Genomic DNA, 12740 nt, shown 5'->3' on the forward strand with positions numbered 1-12740 from the left:
TCAGAAGGCCACGATCCCACCTTATCGGATGAGGAACACCAAGGTTAGAATGGGAATAAGGACGTCTGATAGAAAATGAGTCTCACAAAGAAGCTGAGGAACCAGAGGAAACTCTGAACCAAAATAAAATGACACTTCTCATGCAAACATTTGACAAACATAAAAGAAACCCAGAATTTACTATTTAGGTCTTTGGACATGTTCAAAGATTAGTGCCACGCATTTTACAGAGTTTCCCCCATCTGAACTATTGAATCACTTTTTTTCTTTATTATTTTTTCTTCTTCTTCTTCTTTTTTTTTTTTTTTCTTTCCTTTTATTTTTTTTCCTTTTCTTTTATCTTTTTTCTTCTCTTTTTTTCTTTTTCTTTTTTTTTTTTTCTTTTTTGCCAGTATTTCTGGCCATAGGAAGAGAAATATTTAGGCTACCAGTTTTTCCAAAAAAAATGTTCTTGATGTTATAAAAACTTTACAGTTGTGAGTTTAGAAATAACAAAAATACCCTTTTTCACTGTTAACTAGGATAATCTGTATCCTTCATTGTGGAGACCATGTTGGATTAAATCAGTTTTGCCTAGTACCTCCCACTCATTTTACATTCCTTTTTTTTCTTTGACATCCAAACAACTAATTTTATCTGCATCTGTTGTATGCATGTTGATCAGGTATTCCAATAAGATGGCCTTTGTTACACAGGTTATCATTATCCAATGAGCTGCAGAAGTTGTTTACAAAGGTATACCATTATATCAATATTTGTGAGTAAATGACAGGCTCCCATTTAATTTCTTAGCTGGTATAAAATTCCCTACTAAAGAAGAATTCAGATTGCAATCTTTTCTGAAATTCTAGTGGTCTGCAAATAGACCATGTCATAGGAAAAAAAATCTTTAATACACTGAAGATGAGAAATTTTAAATAACATAATGGACTTTTCTCAGACTTTAAAAGTATATCTAAGCTAAAAAAAAATACTAATTATAAGTGTCAACCTATGATCTGAAAGTGAGATTGCAGTGCAAGTCCATGCAGAGCCATAAATGTAAAAAGAACTGTAGCTTGAATAGGAAAAATAATTCTCAGATGTAAGTGGTTGGAAGTTTGAATGTTTATCTGCTATGCTTATGACTTTGGAATCAAGCAAAGAGAAGGCAAGTAAAATTATTTCTGCTTCTATATTAACTAAATGCAGGGTTTACTTCTATCACTAAGAGGCGCTGCTGCATAAGATCCATGAGCTACTCCTGCTCACCACCCTGCTAGACAAGACTAAATACCTGCAATACACAGATGTTATTTATTTTATTCTGTAAGATGTATGTATTATCAGTACATACATATATGTGTCTGAATAATACTGTTGTTTCAATTAAAAACCTAAGATATTTCAATGAGAATAATCCATTTTTCTGCATGGCTCCTGTACCCTCCTTCAGAAATATCCTTAATTTTCATTCAGTTATGGAAGGTTTACTGTTGGACTTAACAATCCTTCAGAAGTCATGCTGAAAATTATGATGAAACAGACAGCAAACTCTTTGTGTCTGGGGCTGGTATTTTACAATAAAAAGAATTTTAGACCTAGGCAGTCAACACCATTTTCATGAGAGGATCTAAGGGCAGGCTCGCAGTGCTTTTACACTGTGATACATGGAGCATGTCAAGCAATATTTTACTCCTTCAAGTGCAAAGATGGAGTTTAAGGAAGGGGCATAGCTAAGTCAGGAAAAGACATAACTATTTTTATAACTGTTTATACAGGTAAGTTAACTGTTAACAGCTGGTACAACTTGTTCTAATTTGGCAAGGAGTTTTCCCCTCAGAGTTCACAGCAAGTTGGATGTGAACTGGGATGGAGCAGGGTAGGAATCCTGCCAAGAGTTTGCAGGTGAAGATGAATACACCTGTAAAACTCATTTTTTTGTTAAAGACTAGAATGGCCACAGGTTAATTGCCTTTCCACTAAATTTCAGGGCTCTTCTCCTCAATCTGCTTTCAACAGACCAAGCAGTTGCTTTTGAAAAGAAATAATTAAATCAATAGCAGGGAAAAAAAGAAGAGGGACCTAACCTTTAACCACTTGTTATGTAGTAGAGAGAAAGAATCCTACTTATCCCTGACTTCACATAACAGGGTAAAGTGTGTGTTCAAAAGCATTTTAGCTATAATAATAATTAAGCTGTTGGTTGGAAATTCTGCCTAATTTCCAATATCTTTGCATAATTGTCATTGTTACTAATTATAAAAACGTCATCAAAGCAGACCAAATGCAGGATTTTTTGGTATCTCTCTTCAGCAGTTGTCATGTCATGAAATGGCACATCCTTCAGAGGGTAAGAGTACACCAGGAGGGATGACTTCAGAATTTGTTTTCATCTACCAGCATCAAGAGTTTGGCGGAAAACATCCTGAATAATAATTAATTGATGATATAATTATTGTATTTGTGCAAGTATTTTGCTTTCCCATGAGCTGAGTCTTTAACCACAGCACAGCATTAGCAGTGTCTGTCTTTGCTTTATTGTTCAAGTTCAGTCATTCTTTCCATTTCCAGAGTCATCACAGAATTTACAATTGAACAATTCCATGTAAAGGAAAAGTGTCTTCTGCTATAATTAAACACTCTCTGTGCTTCAAACATCATAATAGTCAACAGGCTGAAATCTGTTCAAATAACTATAATTCTTGTATCTCAAACTCTGATAATGGTCCCTTAAATTCAAAGCTATAAACAATGGTTAAATACGAAAAAACTTGAAGGAACAAAAAAGGAAGGAAAAAGGCAGCTTGTCTGGAAATAAAGTAGCCATGTTCTATTACTTCCAAAAATGTCTAGCAACAGCAAGGCACTGACTTTATGTTAATCACTGAGCAAATGAAATAGCTTTTCTCTTTCACTTTTGCCTGGTAAAAAAATTGGAATAATAATCTAGCTGCATATTGCAGCTCCTACTTAAGTTCCACTGTAGGTTTTAATTGTGTAAGGATCTAAAACACATAAGCTCTTCTTCTAGTCCCAGGTTTAAAAAAACTCAATGGGCTGCATAGAAGTGTAGAAACTCTAGGCTGAACTTCAGAATGTCTGTAATTTTTCCCTCTATCACTTTTAGAACTGGACCTTACTCCCAAGTAAGGACAATACTCCCAAGGTTGTGATAAAATCAGCAAAATTAGCACAGCATGGAAATCTAGCATTTTAGGAATATTACACAATGAAGATGGAGAACTACAGTGGAAGAGGTAAAAGCAATTCTACATGCAGTACAGCAGTCACTTCAAGTTTAAACATTGCTTGTGTCACAGACATTCTTCTCTGTGCTGATTCATCCACACATCACATCATGTCTGTTCTTTCCCAATTAAATAAAATGCAATCTTATTATCTGATTGTTTTTCTGGCAAGGACACAGTGTTTTCCTCTTGCTCTTCTTAAAAAGAGATGCAGATTTTAAAACAGCTGGGCATCCAACAGAAATGATCTCATAAATCTGTAGCATCAAAACAAGACAGAAATAATCTTTGAGTGCAATGAATAATTTTTTACAAGATTGAGGTCCCACATAGAAAATGGAATACAGAATTGGTTTTAAAATTTTAGTATGTGTTGCAGAGGAAAGCTGAATTGACTTTTGGAAAGAAAGGATGAAGTGGACATTTTCACAAGGCTCTACCACAATTAAAGTTATTGTTGACAGGCTAATTCATACTAAAAGCCTTTGCTTTCTCCTTTGACTGCATGAGGAATTAGACTGCAGGATGGAGTAAGGTTTTCCAGCACCCTGGGTAAGCTCTGCTCTTCCTCTCCATTTCTGAAGCCATTCTTTACCTGAGTGGAGTTTTCAGCTGCACTTTGCACTGAGAGGAGAGCTCTCAACAGTTACTGAAACAAGTTCCAAAATATTGTGACTTGTCCTACTGGCAGAGCTGTAAATCATCATGCCAGTAAAGGGTAAGGTTGAAAAAATTAGCTTTGTATTCTAAGAAACTAGAATTTTAACATAAACTGTGAAATACCATGGTTTCCCAGGGTTAAGGTCCTCAGCTCCTGCTTTGTGCACAACTGCTTACTACCAAAGCATTAGATGATTTTAGATGATTTTCAGAAATGAGTGGGCTAGCCTAGTTTGCTTTTCTCAGGAGTTTTAGGGGATTTTCAGTTTAGTGGGGGTTTTTTTTGTTTGTTTTTTTCTTTTTTTTTTTTCCTGGCTCAGGAATTTTGATAAATTTTTTGGGTAAGCTGGAACAGACTAAACCTCCAAGAATGAGAGGAACAGCTGTGAATGGAAATGTGCCTGCTCAGAATGGTCTGGTTTTCTCACATTTACTTGAAAAGTAGTTAAACTTCTGTACATAGAATATAATTTATTTTAACAACAAACCATGGTCTCTGGGAACTGCAGCAGGGGGTTTTAGAGCAGCTGTGTGGAACGAGCTACATCCTTCCCTCAGCAGGCAGTGAGAAGAGCAACCAGTGCAAAGCTCAGCAGAACCAGGGGTCCTGGTTAACCTCAGCCTACGTCCCCCTGAATCCCTGCAGCAAACAGCATCTGATGGCCTGTGACCAATCTGCCACAAAGGCTGCTTACACCCTGACTCTCTGACCCAAGCTCTCCCTTTTCCCACCATCCTGGCAGTCACTCAGGCCATAAAAGAGGGGCTAAGTGCCTTTGCTCTTTTTTGGGGTGAGAGGGAATTTAAGAGGAGGCAGGAGTTTTGAGGCTGGTATCTGTGTGAGGAGGAACACTGCCATGTGGGTCATGGAGAACCACATACAGCAAATTGTGTCTTCAGAGTCCCATGATCTCAAGTGTCAGAATATAGTCCTCCAGATGGAAACAAACCAGCTGTCCTGTGTAAGCATTTCAGGGCCAGGCTGTCTTGTGTGCTCTGTCACAGGCTCAAAATGACTTGGAACTGAGGACTATAAATACGTATGGCTTATGTCCTCCTCACTGAGTTCACAGTTTGCTCAGAGAGATGGCAAAATTGCTTGACAATAAAGCAGCTTTGCCTGTTAAGAAGATGCTGATAATATAATGAAGAATTAGAATTGGTTAAAAAAAACCCCAAACACTGAGACTTTTAAAATATTTTTTCTTAAATCACAATAAAAAGTAGATTTTTTTTCCCTAAAATTACAAACAATAATAATTTTAATTATAAGGATAGAAATTAAACATTTCCTTCTCTGAATCATTGACCTTTCATGAAGAAAACAAAACAATATTTTTTTGTTTTTTTTGGTTTTTGTGGTTTGTTTGGGCTTTTTTTGTTAATATTCCACTGAATGGATAAGAGACCAGCAAAACATCTTGATTTTCTAGTGACCACTTTACAGGGGAATCACTCTGCACCAGAATTTTTAATCGCATCATCAGGTGATGTTTTAAATTATGTGGAAGGGGTTGAAAGGAGAGTAGCAGTAAAAACAATTACACAGCAACATTCACCACCAGGATACTTCCCAAAATAACTTTTCTTCAACACATGTGTGAGATTTATGGTTTGGTTTTTTTTTAACCTGGTGTTAATCCATTTTAGAGAGAGGATATTGAAACAGATAAATCTGTTTCAGACACCATCATCATGCAGCCACCACGATGGCCTCTTATCAGGCACCTTGTATCACTTTGGTGCACAATGAGACATGCCATGGTTTGAGCTCCTGAATGGGAAGTCACACCTTTTTTGTCAATCAGGATTGTGTCACAGAGATACGAAATGGGCAGAGCTATGGATTCAAACTAGAGGAGGGGAGATTTAGATTGGAAGTTAGGACGAAGTTCTTCACCATGAGGGTGGTGAGACACTGGAGGACATTGCCCAAGAGGTGGTGGAAGCCCCATCCCTAGAAGTGTTTAGGGCCAGGCTGGACAGGGCTCTGAGCAACCTGATCTAGTGGAAGGTGTTGGAACTTCCAAATTCCAGCCCTGGAAATTCTGTGATTCTATGCCAAAAGCCGAAAGAACTTCGTGAGACCACGTTGAGCAGCCTCGTGATCTCACTCAAAATGCTCTATGAAAGGAGACACACCAAACCTTGCTGCATGAGAAAATCTATGGATATGATTTGCATATTCTATTTTTTATGTTTTTCTAAAAACCAGCGCCTTGGAAAACATATGGTTCTTCAGGTAACCTATCTAGAATTCTCTGAAGAATGAAAGATAAATGTGAGAAAACCTCAAATGCTGTAGGACACTGCTTCAGTTCCAGTCAATTACTCCATGTTTTCATGTATTTTCTGGGATTGTTTTCTTTCAGCACAGGAGCCCGAGCCACGACTTCATATTAGAGCCCACCTATCCTGGAATATGGTGACTGCCTTCATGAGCAACTTCTCACTGATACAAAGGTCCCCCAGGGACATCTTTGGTGGACTACAAATCCCACTTGGATGCAAAACTGTGAAGTCTACAATCAGCAGAAGCTTGCTGCAACATAGGAAAGTGTTTTCAGAAGCCAGCTCTGGAGCATATTCTTAGATTTTGGACACAGAAAGGCCTTATGTCTGCTCTTCTGACTGCCCATCTATCACAAGTCTTTTAAATGAAAAAGCAAAGTTTACATAATTTGTCAGAGCTTCTTTTCCTCAGCAGCTCAGAATTCAAGCCCCTTCTGCAGGACCATCAGTCTGGTCCCTGCTCTGATCTCCCTTTTGAAACTTCAAACTGCACCCAAATACATCTGAGCTGATCCTCCTACCACTGTCCTGGGCTCAGGAGAAGAAGAAGGAAGAAGTTTCTTGCCCTAGCAGTTATGAGAAGGGACGTTTTGCCTGTTGTCCTCTATTGTGTTTCCAAATTAAATCTTCTGTTCAAAATGTACCCTGGCAGGTACACCTGACTGACTCCATCTGTTATTCCTGTGCTTGGGGAAAGAAAGTAGTCTCTTCAGTCTCTGTAGGGAACCTGACAGAAAGAAATTCTGAGAACCTAGTTGCTGTCTCTAATATACTGCAAAGGCTTAAACCAAGATATTTATATCTTGAGTTACATTAAATTTAGGCTGTTGGCAAATGCCCAAATCTTTATGCAAGTTGTTGCAAACATTTGTTGCCAATAAATATGTGACATGAGTATCCAGGATGTCTACTAGGAAGAGGTGTTAAAACAACATTTCTGCAGACAACTGCTTATATTTATCCTTGGAAAACTTGTAGCTGAAAAAAAAAATTCTTTTTTTAAAACAAGAATGTGCTCAATAATGTGCTCAATGTTAAAACAAACAAAAAAACTGAAGGGGTAAGACAACTTAAGACCATAATCATGAAAACTAAACCCCCCTTACAGGAGTCCTTCTCTACACTTTGTCCTTTCAGTCAGGCTACAGCATATATGCATTGCTTTATTGTGATGCTTTGGGTCTATTAGATTTTTATCTGAACTTATAAAGAAGGGTGAATGCTTAAGGAAAAAAAAAAGAATATTAGTTAAATGTACCATAATTAACAAGATGGATTTCATAAGGAACGTTGCTGAGAAGCTTGAATGATTTTTAATAAAATGTGTACTTCAGTTCCTGGGAGCTAAAAAGAAATTAATGAGTGCTTAAAGCTTGAAATGTTAGAACTTATTCATAAAAAGTCTTGGAGGGTGGTAAGCTACAACAGTGGATACTAATATTCCTACTTTCTCTGCTTTAAGGAGAAATATCGTCATAGCTGTGAAATCTGTAGCTTAGAAAATTCTTAAATTACATGTTGTGTAGCTTTATTGGCTGCTTTATTCAAGCAACAGTTGGTTGACACTGACACAGTAGTGTCAGAGGCTGTTTGCTTCATAAAACATTGCTCTGATTAGACTGTGGGCAGATATCTTGGCAGAAAAGCTATTCAGCTGTGGTTAATTTCATTGAGTTTAGGAAGACGTTTTCCTTAAGCATTTTATTTCTTCCTTCAGATAGTAAAATTAGGACTAGACAGATATTCATCTTTTTTTTTTTATCAAGGAATATTGTGATGGATCTCCCACACAGCCCTTATTGTTACTGTGACAAGAACCTAACGCTTCTCCAGTAAACACCCCCTTGAAAGGGACCTCAAACCTTTTTCTGAAAGATCTGTTCCTATTTGTTGCTGCCAGATTAAATTTCTCTATTTCAAGATAGCAGTACTCTGTGGGTGACTGGGGCTTCCCTGTCTTTCCTGTTACTGTTTTTTTTTCCCACTACTTCCAAGTAATGGGACAGGATCAACATCTTTCTGGAAGTTCTTCAGCAGTTTCCAGAAGTGCTAAGTCATAATTAGGCATGAAGTACCATGCATCACAGATATTCTGCCAGCCATAGGGCAAGACTTAATGTCTTGCTTTCTGAAGACATCTTCATCACTGCCCTGAACCTGGTACTAATTTATATCCTAGAAAGTAAATATTAAGAAGTATCTATCAGAGAAGTATTATATTTATCTCAAATTTATAGCAATATGTATTACCTAGCAAAGTGAAGGGCAAAGGGAATCCATGTCCTCGATACCATAGAGCCAGTGTATCATTGTGTTAAGAGATTTCCAGAAGGAATGTCTACACTTAACACAATTTTGACACATTCTCATGGTCTGCTACAGTGGTGGTAAATGGAACACAGTCTTAAAAAAAAATACAAGCTACCAACAGACATTATGATATCAATAGCAATCAGTAGGGCTAAGAGATTTCTGTGAAGACTGAAAAAGGTAAGTACTCTCTAGTCATAATTAACTCCAGTCCTGTGGACAGTAAAGGTCAAGACTAAAATATCTGGCAGACTCAGAGACTTACTGGATGTTGCCATGACCTAATTCTATCCAACTTACTACAGAGACTTCTTTATCACAACCAGCAAAATGATCCAGTTACAACAGAAAAAAATATCTGGTGATTTCTACAATTTCTCTATTGTATAATAAAAGAGAAAATAACATCTCTGAGCTTTCTATCATCACCACAGTGAACTTGTATCACCACACAAATGCAGTGGCAGAAAACTTTTCCTCGCTCACTTAAAAGTGACTGTGATGAGGTACTTAAATATTTTATCCTCTGTTATATGATTGCTTACGTGTAAAAGAGATTTAATGCCTTCGAGGCTGGCAGCATACATGTAAACACATCAAATAATACCTTTTCAATAAGTAAACCCCTAGGTGCCTCTGGACACAAACTATTGCAGCCAGACTGCAAGGATTGGCCTGTGGGCAAAAATGGAGGCAGCAACTGGTATGTATGGAATTGAATTGTAATGGTCTTGAGCTATTTCTTTCCACTGAAAAATGTGGAATGAAAGACTGAGTGGCCTTTTTTTGTTATTTAGTTCTTACTTTATTTCTGTAGTTCCTCTGCCATGTGCATTTTTTTTCTCAGCTTTCAGCCCACCACTGAAAGGAATGGTTAAACAGAGAGTGCCTGTGAGGCAGGGTTAGTGCTGCAAGTAGGGAGCTGTAAAGCAGTGAGATGAAAGAACACACACACTATTTTAAAGACTAACACTGAAGATGCCATAACACAGCATGAATATATCAAGGCTTACTTTGGGAGCAGCTGGATTTGCAGCTCCAAATGCTTATCAATGTGTGCAGGGAGCTATTGTTTTAAACAATGTAAGCTCTACTGCCATAGGGACACTACATACATGTTCCATTTCCACAAAGCAGAAAGGGCTTTGCTGTTGCAAAACTATGGAAAACAGTCACCACTAATGAAGCTTTGCTTTTTTGCTTTTCTGTGAAAAAAAGTCAAGAGATCTTTTCAATTCACATGCAGGAAAGAGAGGGTAGAGGAAGATGCTGACTTCCAGACTCTGCTCATGCTAACAGAAAATGTAGTACAGTGATTGGTAACTTATTTCTTGTCATTCTGTTATGAAATCACTGTATTAATTTCTGACCAATGTGGGAGGATTAGATACCATGGTGGTGTTAAGTGTCAAAAAAAATTCCCTCCAAAGGTCAATTAAACTTTCCCTGACAGTGCTCATTGTCTTGGTATATAAGAACCCATTAATACTGCAAAGGTGGGACGCAGTAGGGACGGATGCATTTTAGGAGAGATTTACTTGAAACCAGTGGAAGACATGTACAAAACCTAGCTGGATAACAATATGCTAAGAGTAATTATCAATGGACCATTGCTAACAATGAGAGATTGATCAAATTTTATTTTTATATCAAGCTGGGGACTATAGGAATCTGGTCCAGATCCAATTTCATTCAAAGTTTCAATTGCAACCTGATTGATGGACTAGAGAACATTTCTATTAAGTTTGCACACAGCATGAAACTGTGAGGGACTGAACTGACAGGATTAGAATTCAGAATTATTTTGACATGTTGGAAAAATATTCAGAAGATGACTGAGAGGAAATTCAGAGGAAGTAATGCTAAGCTGTACACATAGCCCTTCTTTCCAAAGTTGTAAGTGTGAGATGTAGGCCATGTTTCTACAGTCCTAAGTGGGAGATCTGTGTGTTATTCTGTCACATACCACTACCACCTAGCTCTGCAGCAAATGAGTTTTACCTTACCATTTGTAACTTACTACCACATGAGCAACAAACCACTTTCAATCTCCCTTGAGCAGCAGAAGCAGCAGCATGCTGGTTATCTACCTGGAAGTGATCTGAGAGCTGTGTGAAGAAGCACAGACCCATTCAAAGAACATTACATTCATTGAGGTGAGTACGTGCAGAAATGGCCAATGAAATTATATGGCAGTCAATGGTATTTAATCTGAGTTGCTGTAGTCCTGCCATCTGCTGGACTTTATGACTACTTTCCCAGCCTTTTCCTTTTGCTATCAGTGCTTCTAATGCAGCCACATGCTGAGACAGTTCAGGGGGCTGACAGCTGGCTCCACCAAGAAAGAGATAATTTCCCAGCCAGAGTATCTACTACAGCCAGCTCATCAGATGAATATATGAGTTTGTGCAACACGAAGGACAGGAACATGCTTCTAGGGTAGAGGAATACAGCAGCTCAGATGCAATCAGCATCAGGTACCACAGCAGTGTAAAAAGAGAGGACTCAGCTAAAACTTTGCAATGAAGAGTTTACTCTAGCCATGAAGATAAATTGACTCCCCCTCCAAAACCACCTTATCCCAGGAGAAGAGAGATGTCTCATAGCTATGAAACAAACTCCAATTATGAGAGGATTGGCTGTAGAAAATGTGTTTGATCACCTGAAAGCCAGGGGAACAGACCTTTAAAGGAAGAGGGTCAGGTCTCAGACTAACTTCAGCAGGATTCTGCTTCTCTGCTCTCTGCTGAACGGTATTTGCAGGAGCAAAGAGGAGCAGATGGCACAAGGCAGAGAGTGAGAGGCCCAAATGGAGCCACAGTCACCACCTGTGCCTGCCACAGCTTGTTCACTCACCCGGAATAAATGGGAGGGGCAAATTGTGCAGAATGCCCTGGCCGACTACTTTATGCAAAATCCCTGACTGCTGCTTGCTGTGCTGTGAAATTATGCATATGCTGGAGTGAAAGCAATAAACTATTGTTTCCTGCAAGTCTTGCTCCCACTATTTTTTTAATGGTGCTTGCCCTGCTTTGCAGCCCAGACCTCCAGCCTACGGCAGACCAGGCACAGGTCTGGCACAGCTTCTGTCCCAGCCGCTGTTATTCCATTGTTTATTCCCATCACTGTTTTAGTAGCCCCCAAAATAATCACGATAATCATGGCAACTTTTCCAAGTCTGTTAAAGTGTAACAGAATTTGTTAAAATGTAACAAAGGGCTGAGCTACACAAAGACAACTGCAGTTCTCAAAGACAGAGGAGTCTCTGGGCAACTGCAAAGGTTTGAACCCAGGATTGAACCTCAGCACGTGTCCTGCTACACCATCCCAGCTTGTGACCCTTACAATCTGCTGTTCCTCCAGAGAAGGTAATTTTCAACTGCCCTACTCAGGGCACAAATGCTGAGGATGGCACAGTGGAGGAAGCTAGGCTGGTGAAGGGACTCCAGCACAGATCCTATGAGGAGAGGCTGAGGGAGCTGGGGCTGTTCAGCCTGGAGAAGAGGAGGCTCAGAGGAGACCTCATCACTCTCTGCAACTCCCTGAAAGGAGGTTGGAGCCAGGTGGGGGTTGGTCTCTTTTCCCAGGCAACCCTCAGCTAGACAAGAGGGCATGGTCTCAAGTTGTGCTGGGGGAGGTTTAGGTTGGACATTAGAAAGAATTTCTTTACTGAGAGGGTGATCAAGCATTGGAATGGGCTGCCCCGGGAAGTGGTGGATTCTCCATCCTGGAGATATTTAAAAAGAGACTGGATGTGGCACTCAGTGCCATGGTCTGGTAACTGCAGTGGTAGTGGATCAAGGGTCGGACTTCATGATCTCTGAGGTCCCTTCCAACCCAGCCAATTCTATGATTCTGTGATTCTAAGCTGCAGATTTGCAGAATGTGGCAGACAATGCTGTGGTCCCTTGGCCACTGGCACTAACTCTCCATCATCTATTTGCTCTCACTTCAACAAAGCCATAGAAGACACAATCATTTGGACAGAATCCATAAGGGAGCAATAAGAGTAGCTGAAGTTCTAGAAACATAAGGAAAGATTAGAAAAATATACTGTGGAGGAAAACCAAAGGAAACCCTAAAATGTCTTCAAAACTTCCTAACAGTAAGCGTTAGAGAACTGGAATAAACTGCTTGCAGTGATGACACTCACTCTTAAGTCTTCAGGAGCTGCTCAGACAAGGTCCTGTGAGGAATGATGATGGTAAAATCTTGGACTGAATTGGGGGGCTGTGCCATCTCTGCCTA

The 12740-nt window shown here is 39.2% G+C and overlaps 1 long non-coding RNA gene across 1 annotated transcript in view; it reads right to left on the reverse strand.

The window, feature by feature from the left end:
• Positions 1-3139: 3139 nt before the first annotated feature.
• The window catches only part of LOC139795192 (uncharacterized), a 28894-nt gene continuing 19293 nt past the window's right edge, over positions 3140-12740 (reverse strand). The window contains exon 3 of the long non-coding RNA XR_011725417.1: positions 3140-3487. This is a non-coding gene — a long non-coding RNA (uncharacterized lncRNA). The remainder of the gene's footprint in view (positions 3488-12740) is intronic.

Source organism: Heliangelus exortis, chromosome 3 (assembly GCF_036169615.1).
Source record: "Heliangelus exortis chromosome 3, bHelExo1.hap1, whole genome shotgun sequence".
Lineage (NCBI taxonomy): Eukaryota > Metazoa > Chordata > Aves > Apodiformes > Trochilidae > Heliangelus > Heliangelus exortis.